This window comes from Cheilinus undulatus, linkage group 2 (assembly GCF_018320785.1).
Source record: "Cheilinus undulatus linkage group 2, ASM1832078v1, whole genome shotgun sequence".
NCBI classification, from domain to species: domain Eukaryota; kingdom Metazoa; phylum Chordata; class Actinopteri; order Labriformes; family Labridae; genus Cheilinus; species Cheilinus undulatus.
Genome location: NC_054866.1, coordinates 23,252,094 through 23,272,314, shown reverse-complemented (window position 1 = coordinate 23,272,314; position 20,221 = coordinate 23,252,094). Strand labels below are relative to the sequence as shown.

The 20,221-nt window shown below is 40.7% G+C and overlaps 1 pseudogene; it reads left to right on the top strand.

Moving 5' to 3' along the window:
• Nucleotides 1-17,282: 17,282 nt before the first annotated feature.
• On the top strand, nucleotides 17,283-18,217 carry LOC121522540 (annotated as a pseudogene).
• The last annotated feature ends 2,004 nt before the right edge of the window (nucleotides 18,218-20,221 follow it).

Below are 20,221 nucleotides of genomic sequence, written 5' to 3'. Positions count from 1 at the left end.
ATGGGTGAAGAGCTTCAGTGTCTTTGAGTTTATTTATTTAACAATCAAGATGTTAAAAAAATGGATGTTGTTAATGTGATATTCTGATTCAGTAGATGTGTTTGGGGGTCCTGTGGCAGACCATTTCTGCTGTGATTTCTTCAAGGATTTTGTCAACAGCTGTCAGTGTGAAGAAATAATCATTAATATTATTTTTTATGACATAATTGTCAATATAACTGGTAAATGTATTTAAGGTTGTAGAGTGTTTCTCTTAATTTGTAAATGGTGACTTCATAGGATATTTAGGATGAGATTCTTAGGCCTAGGAGAATAACACAATTATTAGTTGACCACTTGTCATCCTCAACCCTTAACTACTATCAAGCATGTGCAGAGAAGAGAGCTATTAGTGGCTTTCGCACCTGCCCTTTTTCCCTTGACATCCAAAGTGCCCTTCATTAAAGTCTTCTTTGTTTTAATGTAATTTCACAGTTTTTTGAAGGGCAGGTATGAAGGCCTGCATTTTGCCACTATCAAGTAAAACAAAATAAATATGAAAATATGCTAATCATGTCTGCACAGCAATTTTTGAATCAAACCAACCAAGGGGGGTAGGGCGGGCAGACAGTGCTCCTGTGAGAGTACTGTCTGCCTCCCATCCTAACTTCGCACCTTCTGCTATCTGTCTTGGCCGAGCAATGTCTGCCTCCTTTCCCTGTTGAGCAACTCTGGATGCCGGTTGAGGACTGGGTGATCACCCAGGCTGTCCTGGCTCCACTCCTGGCCCCCAGCTAGCGGGGGGCTGAACCCTGCTCCTGTGTCTGTCAGCACTGATGGACCATTACACCTGAGGCTCCAGGCTGCCTGCTGGATCTGTCCACCTCCCTAGTGGGCCTCCCAGCTGCCAAAGAACTGACCCACTGCTGTTCAATGAATAATAATAATAATATAAGTTATATAGCACTTTGAGAAACAAGGGTTTACAGAGTGCTTTAGAGGGGCCTGGATGCAGCCGAGGACTTCCACTTCATATTGGAAGTTGGACAAGCTTTGCCATATCTTGTCTTCGAGTACAGGAGGTCACTTGAACTGAACGTCTTCTTTGTTGTTTTCTTCGTGTGTTGCCACCATATAAATAGAGGCAGGTCCACCACAAAAAGACATACAAATAGATAAAAAAATATGTGAGTTTTCGGAATACAAACACAGTCCGAAACATTTCATTAATTTTCATGAATCAATTTATGATCCAAACTCACATATCACTGAGCACAGACATAATATGCAGCAGGAGATTGGGTGGCTAGCCAGAAGTCAATGTTGCCGCCATGTTGCCAGAGGCAGATCTGCTACGTAATTAAATACAAGTAGACAAACAGTGTGCAAGTTTATGGAAAAACAGCACAAACCATGAGATTTAATTGATTTTAATGAGTCAGTTATAATCCATGATCCATAAATTTGGATCATAAATTGATTCATTAAAACTTACGTACTGTGATTGCTGTGCTTGTTAGTCCGAAAACTCCTGAATTTTCCATCTACTTGTATTTCCTTATGTGGCGGACCTGCATATATTAATATAGCAAGGATGCACAAAGAAAACAATGAAGACATTTGGTTCAGGTGACTTCCAGTATTAGAAGACAAGATACGGTGGCAATCATCCGACCTACTCTGTGGAGCCGAGGTCCTCAGTCGCATCCAGGTACTCTTGGAGGGCTTTGACATATGAAGAGAGGAACAGAAGAATAAAGCAACAAAAAGCAACAAAACCCAACAAAAGAGAAAGACAACAGAACAAATGACACCCAATAATAGCAGGATCCAAACAGTAAAAAAAAAATATCAAAGCAAAAACCTGATCAAGCTAGTAATCTAACAACATCATAGGACATATTTAGAGCACAGACATCATAAGATACTTCACAACTAAGAATGCAGACATTTGAAAAAGTGACAGGAAACCAGCTACATAAGTGGAGACCAAGATGACAAAAACTTAATATGTGGCATATTAAAAGAGAAATGGTGGGGAATAAAGGGGCAGGTATATTTGTCCAGGTATATTTGTTTGTTGCCTGTGTAGCAGTTATGGGAGAATTTCTGACATTGAATGATTTGGACAAAGAGCATCATACAAAAAGAAAAGAAAACCGGACCTAAAACCAACCTTGAGGTACACAACAGGTAATGGTGGAGGTTGAGGAGGAGTGATTGCCTACGATGAGCACAAAGGTTCGCATTAAAAGATTAAAATAAAACCAGCGAAGTGCAGTGTCCCTGATGCCCACCCAGTTAAGGTGCTCAATTAAAATAGCATGATCAACAGTATTAAAAGATGTACTGAGATCTAAAAGAATTAAATTTGCTCCCTCCCCTCCATCATCTTCTTTAAATTAATCATTGATCCCCTTGAGGAGGGTTGTCTCACTGCTGTGATCAGCTCTAAAACCAGACTGAGATTTCTCAAATAGGTTATTTTGTGACACAGACAAAAAAGCTGAGTAATAACCACTTCTCTAAAACTTTGGATTCAAATGGAAGATTTGAAATTGGTCACCAAGGAGGTTATGTGATCGGGTAGGTTTGTTCGTCTGTTAGTTTGTTTGTTAGCAACATCACTCAAAAAGTTGTGGACGGATTTTGATTAAATTTTCTGTAAATGTCAGAAATGGCATAAGGAAGAACTGATTAGATTTTGGGAATGATCCAGATCACCGTCTAGATCCAGGAATTTTTTTAAGGATTCTGTACTGTTGGTAGATAGGGCTAATGGTGGAGGTCTGCGCTCTCAGAGTGCTTTTCTAGTTCTAAAATTAAACTAGGCACTTGATAGATCAAAGGTTGAAAAACTGGGTTAATGTTACACAACATCGCAGGGTTTATTTAAGCACAGTTGATTAGATACGGCATTTGCTAACGCAGCTGAAGGGGGTGTAGTGTCCCTTGCCTCTTGAGCCTTGGAGCGTGGAATTTACACTCCCATACCCTAAAACTAAATCACATGTAAACACCTATGAATTAAAGATCTGTGCAGGGGTAGTACGCCTGACGATGCAGCCGTTAGATGAGATTCCTGTTACATGAAGCCCTTGGGACCCTTGCTACCACATGAGGAGGAAATCCCTGTGCAGGTTGGGTTGGTTAGACCTTGCTAGTGCTGAGGTGTTGTCAACTGGTTCTAAACATTTTTGGCTTAACTTGAGACAGTCTTTCCGGGTCCTCAAACATGACTTCTCCTCAGGAGGACTCTTGTATACCTGCAATGTCTAGGGGGCTGGCTCAGCTTGAGGTAGCCATGGCTGCCTTGTCTGAGTGAGTCACCCTGGCACTGGTGGGACTAGTGAGGGTGGATACACCAACTAGTAGTCCTGCCGCACTAATGTGGGGCTTTTCCATTATGTGGCGTGGCTCGGCTCGACTCGGCTTGGCTCAGCGCAGCAGCCCAGCGCAGCAGATGGCTTGCGTTTCCATTGCAACTGAGCCGCCCACTTGAGGGTGTGTCTAGAGTTGATCACGCGGCACTCTGAGGCGATGATGATAAATAGAAGTGCCTCGGTGAGGATTGTTTTGCTCCGCCACACAAAGCTTTCTCTGCTACTCATCGTGCTGCTCCAAGCTGTTATCCCAATTATGCTGTGCATATATCGTCTTTTGTTGGAAAAGTGGAGACGAGATGAAGAAATGGATATCGAAGACGAAGCCATATTGCAGCGCCTGAAGGTCTTAGCAGCACAGAGGAGGCGAAGGAACATCACCATACTCGCGTACAAGTATAAGATTCACCGTCAGCTGCAGCTAATTCTTCGCATGGTAAGCTGCATATAATAAATGTATTACCCCCATAAACATGTTATTGTTTGTCATTGAGTTGGAATGCAGCATAAAAAGTTTCTGCCCATCCAGACATAATGATGCATTGTGTTGGATTAAGGTGTGTAGGGGAGGCCATGTTGCTAGCCAACGGTCACTTGGCACATATTTTATAAACACAAGAGCAATTGCAGTGGAAAGAAATATGGCAGCTTATTCTGACCATGCAGCAATCATGCTTTTGAACTTAATGGCCCTTATTTATATTTATGTATACATGATGGCTGTGTTTTGAGGATGATGCAAAAAACTAAGTCAGCAGCTGCGTATTGTTAGTTCACATAAGTAATGCACAAAGTACAGATAGCAAGTAGTTAAAAAAAAAGGATTTATTTGAAAAAAAAAAATACAAAAAGAAAAACACTACACAGTCACATCTGGGGTCAACTGTCCTGGTTCCAAGTGATCTGACTGTTCATACACTGTAAAAAATGTCCGTAGAAAATACGGCAAAAGACTGTCAAATAGCAACAGTAAAAGACCGTAAAACAAATAAACATATATTACTGTATAAAATACACAGAATTGCTGTAAATCAAGCAACGGTATGAAACATAAATTTTTACAAATAAAGTACGTAATAATTACAAAATTGTACCGTTTAAACGAAAGAAGATTGTGAAAATAAAGGAAAAATACTGTAATCTTCAAGACGGGCAATTACTCTAAAAATTACAGTAGTATTTTGTTAAAATTACAGACTTTTCTCTCATGTACATTTAAATTCACAGTAAAAATCTGTGAAAAAAATTGCAATCACATACCGTAATTTTAGCAGGGACAAGGGGTTAAAAATACTGCATGATCAGGAAAGTTCTGTAGAAAATACAGTAAAAACCTGTCAACCTGCAAAACCTGTGAACAAGCACCAATTAGTTGTTATGTTCACATTTGTTTCTCAGTGCTACACCACATGATGCTGCCTTGTGAAATAAACGGACAGTTACAGTTAATATGAAAACCTTATTGAAACAAGAATGGTACCAAAAATCATTTTGTTTGTTCTTAATTTGATGGATGAAAGTGGTCAATTATTTTAGTTTAACTGATTTATTGGAAAAGAATGATGTTAATTGCTCTCACAAAGAATGCCATTGCATTTGTAAAGCCATTCCACTTCCTTTAATGCATCTAACACAAAATACATTGATGTACTTTAATGTTTCAGTCAATCTTTCAGAACTGAAATTGGATGACACATATTACCGATAGGAAATATAACAAGGTAATTTGAAAGAACTATTTTATATATACATAAAGAGAGAGAGAGAGAGAGAGATACATACTGTATATATAATACAATTGAATGTATAGTATATACATTATATAAATACAATAGTTATTTTTACTGGTTAAACAACTTAAACATGAATGCAAATAGAATGACAAGAAACCCTCCATAATCAGTTTTAAAAATGAATGGGAACTGTACATATAGTCTATCAAATTGATTTCTAAGGGAAAAAAATTTCTTAAAAAAAAAAACAATATGAAACCATGGTTTAGTTTCTGAAATTTTAATTTACTTCTCATACCTTATGTAATTTAATCTAAACTTCTCTTTACCTGTATGTGGGGTTATTTATGTCTAGTAAATACGTTTTGTTTCATGTTCCAATGCTGTATTAACTATTGGAATCTGTTCAATAAAGTTGTATCAATATAAAAAATAATATATAAAAATAATTTTGAAAAACTGTTTCCCGTCGCCATTCAACCCTGTCTACACAGGAACGTTTTCTATTCTGTCTGTACTAGAACAGCGATTTGGGTGTTTAAAATGGAACAATTAGGAAACGAGCTACAGAGTGAACAGTTTTCAGTCACCTCCCTCCATGTACACTAACAGTGCTGCTTTCTCGAAATGCGTTTGCGCACTGTGGTTGCAGTCAATTGCCATGCGCGAATACGGTTTCGCGCAGGCGCGGGGAAAGAAGGACCTTATACGCATGCGTGTGTGGTTCGTTGGAAAATCAAACCGCCAACGGCTGCCTGGTAAACTACAGCGTTTTCGTGTCTTCTGTAGTCTCGTGTGCGCGGAAATATTTCATAAAGTTGCTGTCTGCTCGTAGAACGGGCTGCAAACGAAGATGGAATACAAAGCAGGACATTGGCGTGTATTAATTCGACGTCACCCGGAGCATCAGCCTACGAGCTATTGGTAAGGTATGTAGAACTTCTTTTGTCGTAGTGTCAAATATTTCTTGAGTTCTTTTCATTCAGTAACACCACGTGTTTATAGGTAGAAGTTAAATGGGTCAGGAGGCATTTTGTTTCAATTCTAGACCAGCCAACATTGCTGTTTGATTTGTTTTGTTTGCTGTCATTTTAGCGTGGAGAACGTTTAACACTTGCTGTGTTGGGGACCATAAGTGAACCCCAAGCTCAGAGCTAACTCCGCCCACTTCAGACTTTTGAAAAATGCACAAAAAATGGGCGGTTGGATACTGGGAACACTGGGAAGAGGGAAAGAAAAAGGACGGAGTTTTCCAGATGAGGTGGGAGTGACCGTGAGGACCGTGATGTCCCCTAGCCAAAAAGTGAGAGTCCCGCCGCAGCACTGATGCTTCAGAGCGACCTAAGGTGAAGGATTTTTCCCCTTCAGTCATATTCATATCTGTGTTAAGAGTCACATTCATATCTGTGTTCAGAGTCATATTCATATCTGTGTTCAGAGTCCCGTGAAGTAGGCTTTCCAGCTTATTCCTACCCCTCCATGAATATGGGCGCAACTTCCGCTCCGTTCTATCTAAATGGGACTTCGCATAGAAACGAGATGCTAAACGTGACTATTAAAGCAATTTTAATACCAAACTACATAAAGTTAGACTGCTTCGCCTCAGACGGGATAATATTATTATTATTTCTCTAGCCTCTACTGGAGAGTTCAAATTGATGACATTACTTTAGATAACCTACAAGGGCATATTTAGCTAACTTTAGTAGCTTTATATCGGTATAAAAAGATACATTTCTAGTTTGTGGAGTTGCTGAAATTCTCATTTTACAAACTAATCCCTCTTAAATATGGGAATTATATTTATAAAATTATCCATGACTCAAGTTGCCAGCTCTTCAGTTTGGTAAATGTCAAGTTTTGTATTAAGAATTAATAATAAATTAATACTAAAAGAATCACATCCCCGATGCATTTAGACAGTGGACAGCATGTTGTGAGAGACATATTTAACTTTGTCATAATATTAGTACCATGAACATAGCAACAGGTACTGAGCATTACAGAAAATATGATTAAAACATTTCAGCTCATTGATTTAACAAAAATGAAGCAGTATTTATTACAGCAAATATTTATTTATTTCAGAACAACCACTGTTGACACTAAATCACTTTAGTAAGCCTTTGGAAAAATCATGTTTTTGCTATTATTGTTACTGTACTGGAAGTTCCACTTCCATTCATAGCTACAGTAGACCCCCAGGAATAATGTGATATCCACCTTATTTGCTTATCTACAGCTTATAATACAAACAATGTGAACATGTGATAACAAAAATATAAATATTTACAAATTCCAGAAGAATTCCTATTGAAACAACTGTTGTTCTTTGTTAGCGTCTATAGTTAGCTGCTGTACTAGAATACATGTATTTAATGTAGCCTACTTCGCTTTGGCACCGGAAGTTTAGCCCATATTCACATTTGCAGTAGCGGCCCCAGGAATAAGGGGGATAGTGTGGTGGTGGACTGTGGTGGTCCTGGGCACTACCTGTTGGCTCCAGCACCTCCTAAATGCACAATGGGGATATGTGCACGTCAGTGTCATGGCACTAAAGATTTAATAGCTCACTTGATTTTTGCAGGATGCCACAAAGCTCAGGATTCAGAGAGGACAGTTGGAGGGCTGCTCAGAGGACATAAAGGGCTTCTCTCCTGTTTCGACAAAAAAGAAGACAACCTCTTTTGCCTTGTTGAAACATTCTTGCCAGATGGGGTACCAGTGGAAAGCCTGCCCCATGTATTGTTTTTTGTAGTAAGTGGATCTCAGAAACACTTTAAAGACTCATTTGGATGGTAATGGATGATTTGCTTGTAATTCTTTTCTACTTTTATCATCCTCCCAGGAGCCTCTTGCTAGGCTTCAAGGCAGCTCATGCTATGCATTGACCAGCATTGGGATCCACTCAGGAGTTCCTACAGAGGTAATAATTTTCCTCTTTAGAGGTAGTTATATGGTATAGTGTAATGCTGGCAAAATGTTTTATTTCCTTCCAGCCGTGTGCATCATATGATACAATATCAGTTATTTTTATAACTGTGTTATTGTCACCTGTAACAACTGCTATCCTGAGGAAGACGGTTCAGGACAATAAGAGCCAAAACTAACAGACTGAAAAACAGCACATATCCCAGAGCAGTTGCAATAATAAACTAGAAAAGCACTCAGAGAGCGCAGACCTCTGCCATTAGCCCTATCTCCCAATAGTGAAGAGTCCTTTAAAAATTCCTAGATCCAGACGATGATCTGGATCAGTCCCAAAATCAAATCAGTTCTTCCTTTTGCCATTTCTGACATTCCCTGGAAATTTCATCAGAATCTATCCATAACTTTTTGGGTTATGTTGCCAACAAACAAACCCTGCCGATCACATAACCTCCTTGGCAGCAAATTGCAATTAATATGTCATAACTGTCTCATTATAATCAATAACGGAAAAAGTAATTGGCTGTTGTTAGGTGATTGCTGACTTAATAGCTGGCACTTGTGGGTACATTTGCGTTTCTTCACCATATTCTATTATAGAAGCGATCTGTATGTACTGTACACACTGTTTATTTTATTCTGTTGTGCTGATTGTAAGCATGGCTTATTAGAGCCTAGTTTTCTCAAATTTACATCTGTGTAGGCATTAAACTGAAGCACTGAATCACTCTAACTTTGCTTTGTATATGTACTTCCTGCAGAGAGGATGGAGCCAGTCCAAAGTAGAACACCTGATGAACTGTGCTCGAGTCTTCAAGAAGATGAAGTTTCTTGGCCATGTGAAGCTTCCCAAGTGGAAGGCCTTCTTCAGTCAAGACTGGACTCATTACTCTTGAATCATTTAGGGGCAAGTGACTTTGTTTCATCTTCATGCATTACACCAAGGACTACCTGTCATACATATGGACACAAGCTTTTTTTTCCAAGATCTAAACTGCTTTGTGAGTATACAGACAAGTTATCAGATGTGTTGAAAGGTTTTTTATTGCAAACATATAACTGCAGAGTTTCTTATTGTTTATCAGAGAGCTTGAATCTTTTGTTAAAAGTAGGAGTATTAGGGCACTACTGCAAAAATCTAGCAAATTAACTGAAATTTCACATGTTTTGTCCTGTATTTTTTACAGTAAATTTCTGGTAACCACAGCTGCCAGTAATTTACCGTAAAATTTAAAGTAAGGCAGTATTAAGCTACTACTGTAAAATCTGCAAACATCAGCTGTAATTTCTCATGTTTTGTCCTGTATTTTTTACAGTAAATTTCTGGTAACCACAGCTGCCAGTAATTTACTGTAAAATTTAAAGTTGGGCAGTATTTTGCTACTACCGTAAAATCTGCAAATATCAGCTGTAATTTCTCATGTTTTGTACTGTATTTTTTACGGTAAATTTCTGGTAACCACAGCTGCCAGTAATTTACTGTAAAATTTAAGTAGTTATAATAAAATACCGTTTAACATTATACGTGTCTACTGTTTTTATTACTGAGATAGATTGTATTTAGGTTTACAGGATTTCTGGTGTTTTTACAGTAATTTACCGTAAACAGGTTTGTTTCATTATCTTTATTTTTACAGCCAATCCCTGTAGAAAATGTTGTAATAGAGCTGTAACTTCTACATCAAATTACAGTAAGTTGTACAGCAAATTACCGTAAATATGGTTACAGTATAACTGTTATTTTTACAGCAAATCCTTGTATAAACGGTTACAATATTGTATTTTTTTAACAGAAATTTACAGTAAAAAAAAAACAGGTTTGAACTGTAATATTTACAGGTGTAGAATGAAAACACCGTTTTTTCTCATACATTCTCACCGTAATTTTTACAGTAAATCTCTGGTAACCACAGCTGCCAGCGTTTTACCGTAAATTTAACGGAATTTTTTTTACAGTGTAGCCCTCACAAGCATCTGGATGCTCTCACGAAGTAGCTGATTAAAGCCCTGGCTTTCTCTCTCCCTCTGTGTGTTGCGGGCCGCAAGGATGTCCACCAGCCTCGACATCTCCTGCACCTCTGCTCTCTGGACCTCCAGGAGGTTTTTCGAAATGATTGTCCATGCACTGGCATATGTCTCTCATCTCCTAAATTGTCTCAGTCATGCTGTCGTTCTCAGGCCTTCTTCTCTTTCCTGCAGATAAGATTAATTATAATTAGATTTAAATAAGATTGAAATATGATCAGACCGTCAGGCATATGTCATGAAACCACATTTATGTTTCAAACAAGAATTAAGTAACATAACAGGGAGAAAGCTTACCACTTCTTTTTGCTGCAGCCTGTGGTGTGGAGCAAAATCCTGGAGGACAGCTGATCACGGTGTCCTCTGCAGTCAGTTGGCCAGGCTGGTCTGGGGCAGGGGATGCATCCTCATCCATAGTCTGGACACCCTCACTGCTTTCTGCTTACTTTTGCTCTGATTCAGGAACTGAAATATAAAAAAAGGGAAGACGGACTGATTAGGTCATGGCACACTGCACCACAGGTAAACCATTTCTATACAACAGAAAACACACACTTGATAAACGAACATGTATTCAAAACACCTACCATTGAGAGTCGCCGTCTGCAGCCTGGAAGCACAATAATTTGCAGGCCTTGCTCCAAGGACAGCATCCATGGCCTCAAACCAACGAAAACTTTTATGGTCCATTCCACTTGTTTTATTATAGTCCGCAATACACTTGTATTGGACTTTGAGCTTTTTTATCTTGTCCCTGCACTGTGCGTATGTCTTATGGACCCCTATTTCCACGAGCTTCGTGGCTTTATCTCTTAAAACCTTTTCGTTTCTTGTCATGCTGTGGAGGTGGTTCTAAATGGATCCCTCACTCCAAACCACGATGAGGGCCTGTGTCTCTTCAGGGTTCCAATTTGACATCCTCTCTTTTTGCAGATCTTCTTCTCCGTATACAGCTGCTATTCGGAATCCAGTGAGCATTTCAATGTTTTGGTGCCGCAAGGCGTCGTCAAATGATGACGAACAGCTTTGACATCAGTGCAGCCCACTTGAGGGTGGAGCCGCACTCGAATGGCCCTGCTCTTGAGAAGGGCCATTTGAGCGCGGCTTGGCGCGGCCAGGCCCGACAAAAGCCGTATGGAAATGCAAATCCACCCGGCTCGACACGGCGCAGCGTGGCACAGCCACAAGCTGCAGTGGAAAAGCCCCAATGGACACCACACTGATGGGGTGGTACTGGTGGTTGCGGGCTGACTAGCCCCCTTGATATCAAAGGTAAGGCCTATCAGTTAGTGTTTACTACATGTGAGACTGAATCATTCATTGTGCTTGGGCTTGTTTAATGCAGTCTATGCAGTCTAAAGGATAGACTACCGATCGTAAATCATCAATATATTATCATTCCGTCTCATCCTGCAGCGAGGGAAAAGGGTCACCGGGAGGTCAGTGGGTCAGAGAGCTACAATGGTGCTATTGAAGATTAAAAGTTAACCATTTAGTCAAAAGATTTTACATAAAACCACACACCCTAGTCCAACGTCAACCTTTTAACTTTCTAATGTACTCACACATGGCGTAAACAATAATATCATGGACTCGTTTTGGAAGGGATGATGAATTTACCCCATAAAGGTGAAATAATGTCCTGTTAACACTATTCCTGTGTGAACAGATCTCCTGTGATCTATGCCTGCTGATCAGGGCTGCATGCCAAGGTGCAGCACTCTAGACACACTTCTAGTGGACAAGATCACTCACAGCAAAACTGTGCGTGCGGCGTAGATGTTGTATATGGAAATTGCCGGTTAGCTGTGCTATTTCCAGCTTTAAACCATTGTTTGTGTTTGCTAGTTTGAGCATGATTTTGTATGGTGGAATATACTGGAAATATACACTTGAAGTTTGTGAAAAATGCAGCACATTAATTACCTAGTAGTTACGAAGAAATGTTTTTCCTCTCTGTTTTCCACTCTACAGAAAAGACTGACTTCCATTGTAGCATGTAAGCTAGTCTATGCAGCAGGTCCAGTCAGACCTCGTTAGGTGCGTTTTCAATTGGTCAATTAGCAGTTATCTTTGCTGTTATTTGTTTATATTACCATACAGACAAATAAAGAGGACGTTTTTCAGGCATGGTGCATGTTGCATAGTTCTGATATTTCACTATTTCCATTGGCTACAGTCGGGACAGGCCTGTTCAAAAACAGGACATACTGGTGTTTCACTGATTTTTGTCACAAAGCCTTAAAACAGTACTTTCCTAAGTAAATCCAGAAACATGGTCAACCTAGATTTCCCATTATGTGTTAGCATCAAGCTCACAGGCCTTTGGTTAGCTTTGTCTGAATAACTGCAGATGGCATGCTAGCTGTACAGAGCCTCATTTTAGTGATTTAATTTGTGGAATTTGTAATTTAATTACAGTTTGGTTATTGTGAAAATGCTATTTCATTCTGTATAGCGAAAGATTCTGTTTTCTGTTGTATTTAAAGTTCAACAATTATAAGCCAATATATGACCAATTTTTGCAGAAATCCAAGAAATTCCAAAGGGTTCTCATACTTTTTCTTGCAACTGCATACTATGTACACACCCCTAGTTCAGCAGTACATCCAGAGGAAGTTACTGCTATGTACAGCCAAGGCACCAGACACTTCCAGGGCTAGCCAACTCCGCAAGACCCTAGGATTTGGCTAAATGGGTGGAGGGGCCACTCCAATCAGCCATGCCAGGCTGGTGGACAAGGAAAGGAATAAACAATTTTACTGTTTCCGGGTTCCACCAAGCACCTGTTCACTGAAGGATGTGCTTGTGGCCACATTAATTTGGTTGAACCGGGCAAATGTAGAGGGGGCAGACCATGTTGCAGCAGCACAGATCTCGCTCAGAGACGCACCACCCCACAAAGCCCAGGATGCAGAGTGAGCTTAAACCCTTGTGGGACCAGGTGTCCCCGTGGCCACATGTGCCTGCTGGATAGCCTCTACAATCCAGTGAAAAAGACGGGCTTTCGACAGCGGTTGACCAAGAAGGTCCAATTTTATTGATCTGTTTTGCTGTGAGCCCGCATCCAAAGCATATACACCCGACTGGGCATACCAGTGATCTCCAATCCTACTCGGCCTGCCCTGAGCAGAGACCGAAGTTCCACCTGCTTGTTCATGTGAGAGTCTGTAAGGACCTTGGTGAGGAATGCTGGATTTGGCTGCAGGACCAACCCTGCCCCTTCCGACAAAAGTCTGCACAGATCTCTATGAACAGAGAACGCCTGCAACTTCCTGACTCTTCTGGCAGTTGTCAGCGCCAGCAGTAGGGTGGTCTTAAGGGACAGGCACTTCAAGTCCACTAAGTCCAGTGGCTCAAAAGGCCCTCATTCCAGGTATTCCTATACCTTGATAGCTGCAAACATCCCCCTGAGGGCGTAGAGAGACTTCCCTGCCTCCAAGAGCCCCTACAGGAACTGCAGGATCTCAGGGGCAGAGCATGTGAGAGAGTAAGCCTGATGTTCCCTCCACCATGTCACAAATACCAAAGTCTCAGGCCCTTGGGAAAGGGATGGAGCCCAATCCCCTGAGCCTGTGAGAGCAAGTCCTGCTGCACTGGAAACTCCCATGGAGTCCCATCCAGCAGTGGCTGGGTGTCCACAAACCAAGTCATGTAAGGCCAATGCGGGGTCACTAGGATGACTCTCATGACCTCGACTGCCCCTGGACAGCTGATCTGCCACCAGATTGTCCAGCCCTGGCACATGAACTGCCTTCAGGGATCGAACCCTGGGGTATGCCCACAGCCACAACTGGCATGCCAGTTTGCAGAGACGCTAGGATCACAAGCCACACATATGCAAGAGGGCTAGTGGCCGAGCCTGGACCAATAAGGCCATGAGCCCCAGAAGGCAGAGACACAACCTCCATTTGACGCTGGCCCTTTGCTTGAACTGGGACAGATAGCTCCTCAAGGAAACCTGTCTTTCCAGAGTCAGTATTAACAATGCAGCCCAGTTTGGCTCCTGTGCCACCAGGGGGTGTGATTGTCCAGCACCACACCACCTGTGACTCCTAACCAGTGCACCAGAAACCTCACTGGCATGGAGACGTGCCTCTTGGGCCTGCTGCATCATCACCTGGACTCCAGGGTCAAATATGGCTGTGGGACCAACAGGCAGTTTTAAAAGGCAACTCTGGTCCTCAGCCTGCCAAGCAGACTGGTACAAACAAAGCTGGTGTCTCATCACTTACAGAGATGCTATGCCCTTCCTGCAGCTGCCGCCTGCTCTTTTATTAGTTGTGGTAAAATGGATGAAATGAGCTGTAGTTCAGAGACAATATGCATGTCATAACCATCTCCAAGCTCACCTGCCAGCTGTCGTTGATACAGTGCCAATATTGATCCAGTATTGGTTAGCTGTGTCTGAACTGCCATTGCCCTGTGCATCTTAGCCAGAGATGCATCCAGCATCCTACAGCCTTTAGTTGGGTGACTAGGTTTCCCTAGCACTGAGCTTGAGGGAAACATCAGGGCTGCCATGGGCTGGTTCAGTTGTGGCAGGGTTGCACAGCCAACCTTCTCTTGATCCTGCGTAGCAGACAACTGTCTACTTGAAGTGGAGAATTTTAGAGGGTCTTGGAGAGAGGCAGGTTTTGAGAACCCAGCCTGCATTAAACCTCCCCCCACTTCTGAGAGGAGAGGCACCAGAAGCTGTAAAGGCTGTCTCCCCCTCGTCAAAGCGTGATGGTGGGGATGTCCTGTCCATTGTGGTATCTACCCCCAATGCCTGGGCGGCCCTCCAAATCAGCTCTCTGAAGAGGCGAAGTTCACTGCTCCTCTCTGTCTCCTCATCCTCATCTTCCTCTTCCCTCTCAGCCTCGATACCTATATCAGGCAAAATTGATCTGAGTTGGGGAACAGGAGTGGGGTTCTTGGAACCAACATATGTTTCATATGTTGGGGTCCAGTGGGTGAGGCCACCTCTTTTCACTTTACCCCAAAGACACATCACCAGGCCTCGAGTGAGCGTGCTGGCAGTATAAAGCAGTTCATGCATGAGGAAGGGTTTTCTCTTGCCATAGAGGTGTGATTGTCACCCAGACTCAGGACACACTTATCATGCCCTTCTTCAATGGGCATCTGTACCCTACATACCCACAAGTATGGCTGCGATGTGACATCTCGACAAATCTCACGGGAGGTTGATGTTTCATCGAGAGGGCGGAACTGGAAGTACCTGCCAGTCAGTAGCATGGCTGCTAATATTAGTTAGCATCCCGCTGTCTCCTTTCTGTCTCTCAGTCATCACCTCTTACTGATTTTGCCTTGCTTATGTGGAGTTAGCAAGCTAGACTGCTGCCTGTGCAATACTTAAGGATGTTTGTGTTTGCTTCTCACATTCACCACTCAACCGCCTCTCCTGCAATCAGGACCAGCTGGGTAGGCTCTGTACCTGTGGCACAGTTGTTAGGATAATACACCAGGCACAGAATGTGGGATACACTGAAGGCCAATAAAACAAGAGCGGACAACTGTTTTCACCACTTCCGGTTTTGTGGAGAAACAATAACCCTGAGAGTGGACTCTCTTACACACTGGTTAGTGGGAAGACTGTTTCTTTCCAAGTTTTTTCAAAATCTTAGATAAACACGAATGCCAACCTGCTCTCGTGGAATCAGAATGATCAGTGACAGCATGTAGTGCAGGTGCTCTTATGTTGTCATTAGCCACCACAGGTGGATTGTCTTAAAGCTAATTATCCACAACATCAACAGGGGGGGCAGAGTATAATCACTGTTTTAACCCCCCCCACCAAAAAAAAACAAAAAAACAAAAACAAACAAACAATGTCCATATGTCCATTCTCTGAACAAAAGCTTAAAGGCCAGCAAGCTGATCCTGGTGGTCAAAGACCTGGTCTTAAAATGCTTATTAGATTATTTGTGCCTAAACACAAACACAATTTAGAGTTATTAACAGATTTTCAGATTTGAGGATGTTCACATATCTAAGGTTCAGCTCAAACACTTCATGCATTTCTTGTTTGGTATTTTCATTATGTTGGTTGACAAAAAAATTATATATTCTAAACAACTCATTTGATTTGAAACATGAAAATTTGAGGGAGTCAGTTTATGAATCTGTCGATCCCTGTTTGTCAATTGTCAGACTCTCTCTGAACTTTTAATCACATCATTAAAACTTTCAGTTCTCCTTAATCTCATTGTTGGATTGAGGAGGAATATGTTTTTCGTGCCTGCTGGGACAGACTCTCCAGTCTTACTCCCTGAAGGTCTTTTATTTAACCTCTGACTTTACTGGTCAAAGAGACAGAGAGCTGTTTTAGTGCAGCCAAACACAGACGTGTGAAATTCTGCTCTGCTGGCTGTACCATCCAGATAACCCTGGAGGGTAAGTAGCGATGTCGGTGGTGAATAACTTGTGCTGAGAGAAACTAGCAAATGGTCATGTGTTTTTTATGAATAGTGATGGATGAAATTATTAACGGTATTTTGTTTTATTGAGTGAGCTGACAGATGGCTGACTGAAAATCGTTTTACTCATTTTAGGTTAGACGTAATGCTTTAGAGAGCAGAAACAACGTGAAAATCAGAGAGCAGAGAGCTTGCTTTTTTAACAACCCCTTAGACAAAATTTTAAATCTGAATTTCTGTTCCACTGTATTTGCCTGTTTTTCAGATAATATCATTGCAATGGCTACTTTTTTGTAAGCTTAAGCACAATAATACAGGTGAACACTTGTGCTCCTCTTGTTTTTGAGTATGATTTCATATCAAGAGAAAGAATCTGCTTCCTTTTGACCTGCCGCTTAAAGGACAAAGAGCCTTCATTCTCTTTTGAAATAAATAATTGTGTGCTCATGCTATGGTCTTTATTATGTCATGATTTTGAATGTTTTTACTTCTGGTTTTACCATCCACTGGACTCTAACTTATTTTCAACATTTTAATAATCTATGTATTGTAAGCCTGAGGGATTTATAACATCTGATCAATGTATGTTCTACTGGTGACTGCAAAGCAAAATCCCCTTTCCAGGGACAAAAAAGATGACCTTGAACCTTGAAGAGAAAAAGAAAGTAAATGAAAACAAATTGTAAGGAAATGCTTTATCCTTTATTTTATTCTATTCCTGATTATTTTGAAATATTTTTTTCCCTTTCAAACAGATGGAGCCAGAATTCTGCTTTGAGTCCAGAAACAATTCATGCTTGAAGAAAAACTCTCCCATGCCCCTACGTGTCACTCTTTACTTCATTCTTGGGATCTTAATCATTCTAACAGTGTGTGGAAACTTTCTGGTCATTTTCTCCATCGCTTATTTCAAGCAGCTCCATACTCCAACCAACTACCTGATTTTATCTCTGGCTATGTCTGACCTTCTCTTAGGGCTGTTTGTCATGTTCCCCAACATGATTCGATTTGTAGAGTCTTGTTGGTATTTTGATGACTTCCTCTGTAACGTCTGCATGAGTTTTAATGTCACACTGATTACTGCTACAATCTTAAATCTGTCATTCATTTCTATTCATCGATACTACGCTGTTTGCCACCCTCTGCTTTACAGAACAAGAATATCTACTTATGTTGTGTTGATCATGATCTTATCTGTTGGACTGTTTCACCCATCATGGGCTTTGGAATGGTTTTCTCAAAATTTAATATTTTGGGAATTGAGGAGTTTTACTACAATCATTTTTTGTGTGAAGGACGATGTGCTTACATTCAGGGTAAAATTTCCAGTACAGTTGGATCCATTGTTTCCTTTTACCTGCCAGCAATAATACTGCTTGGAGTTTATCTGAAGATTTTGCTGGTGGCACAGAGACAGTTCAACAGTATAAAGAATGCAGGTTGTGTGAACTCAGTAAAAAAGTCGAACAAGAGTCAGACCAAAGCCACTAAAACACTGGCTCTGGTAATGGGGGCTTTTCTTTCTTGTTGGACTCCCATGTTTGTGTATGTCATCATTAATCCTTTCATAATTAACCCAATACCACCAATATTGTTTGAAACTCTAGTGTGGCTGGGCTTTTTGAATTCTACTATGAACCCTATTATATATGCATTCTTTTACAGGTGGTTCAGAAAAGCATTTCAGTTGATAACCTCAGGTAATATCTTTAAACCTGACCTTTCACAAACAACACTTTTCACTGAATAAACTGATGAAGAGTTTCAGTTTATCTTGGGGTCCTTTGGCAGATCATTTTCAGTAGACCTGACATCCAAAGTATCCTTTTTCCAAGTCTTCTTCTGTTTTTTCTTTTCTTTTCTTTTCTTTTCTTTTTTTTTTTTTTTGTCTTTTTTCTTTTTTTGCAAATGTAATTTTATTTTATTCTCAAGGGCAGGTTTGAGGGCCTGCATTTTACCACCATCAAGAAAAACAAAATAACCATGACAATAGGCTAATTATACAAGAGAAACAAAACAATTTAGCATCTGGTAGTTGACATCACATGATAACCTTTTACTTGATGTCATCTGTGATTTGCTGAATGCAGCTATGACACACAGAGGGACAGTGGCGTGGTGGTCCATGCACAAGTGGGTTTAATCTATGAACTCTTTATTGGGCATATTCTTTATTTAGAAATGGGCCCACTCATGAACCCTTTGATGGGTATACTCCTTATTCATGAACTCTTTATTGGGTATACTCTTGATTTATGAAGTCTTCATTGGGTATAAAGGGTTATGAATTGGCGCTAAACAAAGATTGAGTGATTAATTGATTGATTGAGTGATTGACCTAGTAACTTTAGAAAGTTCTCACACTTTGATGCCTTCTTTATCAGTTTAATGTTAAATGCTGCTAATCAGTTAAATTTTTCTAGGTATGTGCCTTTTTGTCCATCCAAATAAATGGATGTGGAAGTTGGCAATAATGTTCAGCATGTTCCACATTATTATGCAAATGATATTTTTCTATGATTTTCCTAAATTTTTTCAAGTCATCAGCCATTAGAGCATAATTCAAATGTTTTTGAACAAACTTCATAATGATAACCATTATTGAAAAAAAAATTAAAAACCTCAAAATACACTGTTCCACATTATTAAGCAGGCCACAGGTTTCAGCAATATGGGGAAAAAAAAGGATCTCTCTGCTGCTGTAAAGTGTCAAATAGTGCAATGCCTTGGACAAGGGATGAAAACATTAGATATTTCATGAAAAACTAATTGTGATCATCATACTGTGAAGAAATTTGTGGCTGATTCAGAGCACAGATGGGTTCATGCAGATAAAAGCATAAAGAGGAAGGTTTTCCCAGACAAATTCATCAGATTAAGAGAGCAGATGCTAAAATGTCATTACAAAGCAGCAAACAGGTATTTGAAGCTGCTGGTCTCTCTGGAGTCCCACGACCCTCAAGGTGTAGGATCCTCCAGAGGCTATTCGCCCGCCCTACTCAATGCTCAGCCACCATGTCCCAACATGGCTGTGACGTCAGCAAAGAGGTGGCGGAGTCATGTTTTGGGCCGGATTTATGAGGAGAGAGCTGGTAGGCTCCTTTAGGGTCCCTGAAGGTGTGACAATGACCTCGGCAAAGTATATAGAGTTTCTGACCGACCACTTTCTTCCATGGTACAAAAAGAAGAACAGTGCCTTCTGTAGCAAAATTATTTTCATGCATGACATTGCTCCATCTCATGCTGCAAAGAATACCTCTGTGTCATTGGCTGCTATGGGCATAAAAGGAGAGAAACTCATGGTGTGGCCCCCATCCTCCCCTGACCTCAACCCTACTGAGAACCTCTGGAGCATCCTCAAGCTAAAGATCTATGAGGGTGGGAGGCAGTTTACATCAAAACTGCAGCCCTGGGAGGATATTCTGACATCCTGCAAAGAAATTCAAGCAGAAACTCTCCAAAAACTCACAATTTCAATGGATGCAAGAACAGTGAAGGTGATATCAAAGAAGGGCTCCTATGTTAACATGCAACTTGTCCTGTTAAGATGTTTTTGATTGAAATAGCTTTTGTTTCAGTAAATTTGACCTCCTAATGCTGCAAATTCAACAAAAGACCATTTTCAGTTCTTTACAACCTATAAAATCTTTTAAAACTGTGTTGTGCTTAATAATGTGGAACAGTGCATTTTGAGGTTTTATTTAAAAAGAAATAATGTTTATCATTATGAAGTTTGTTCAAAAACATTTGAATT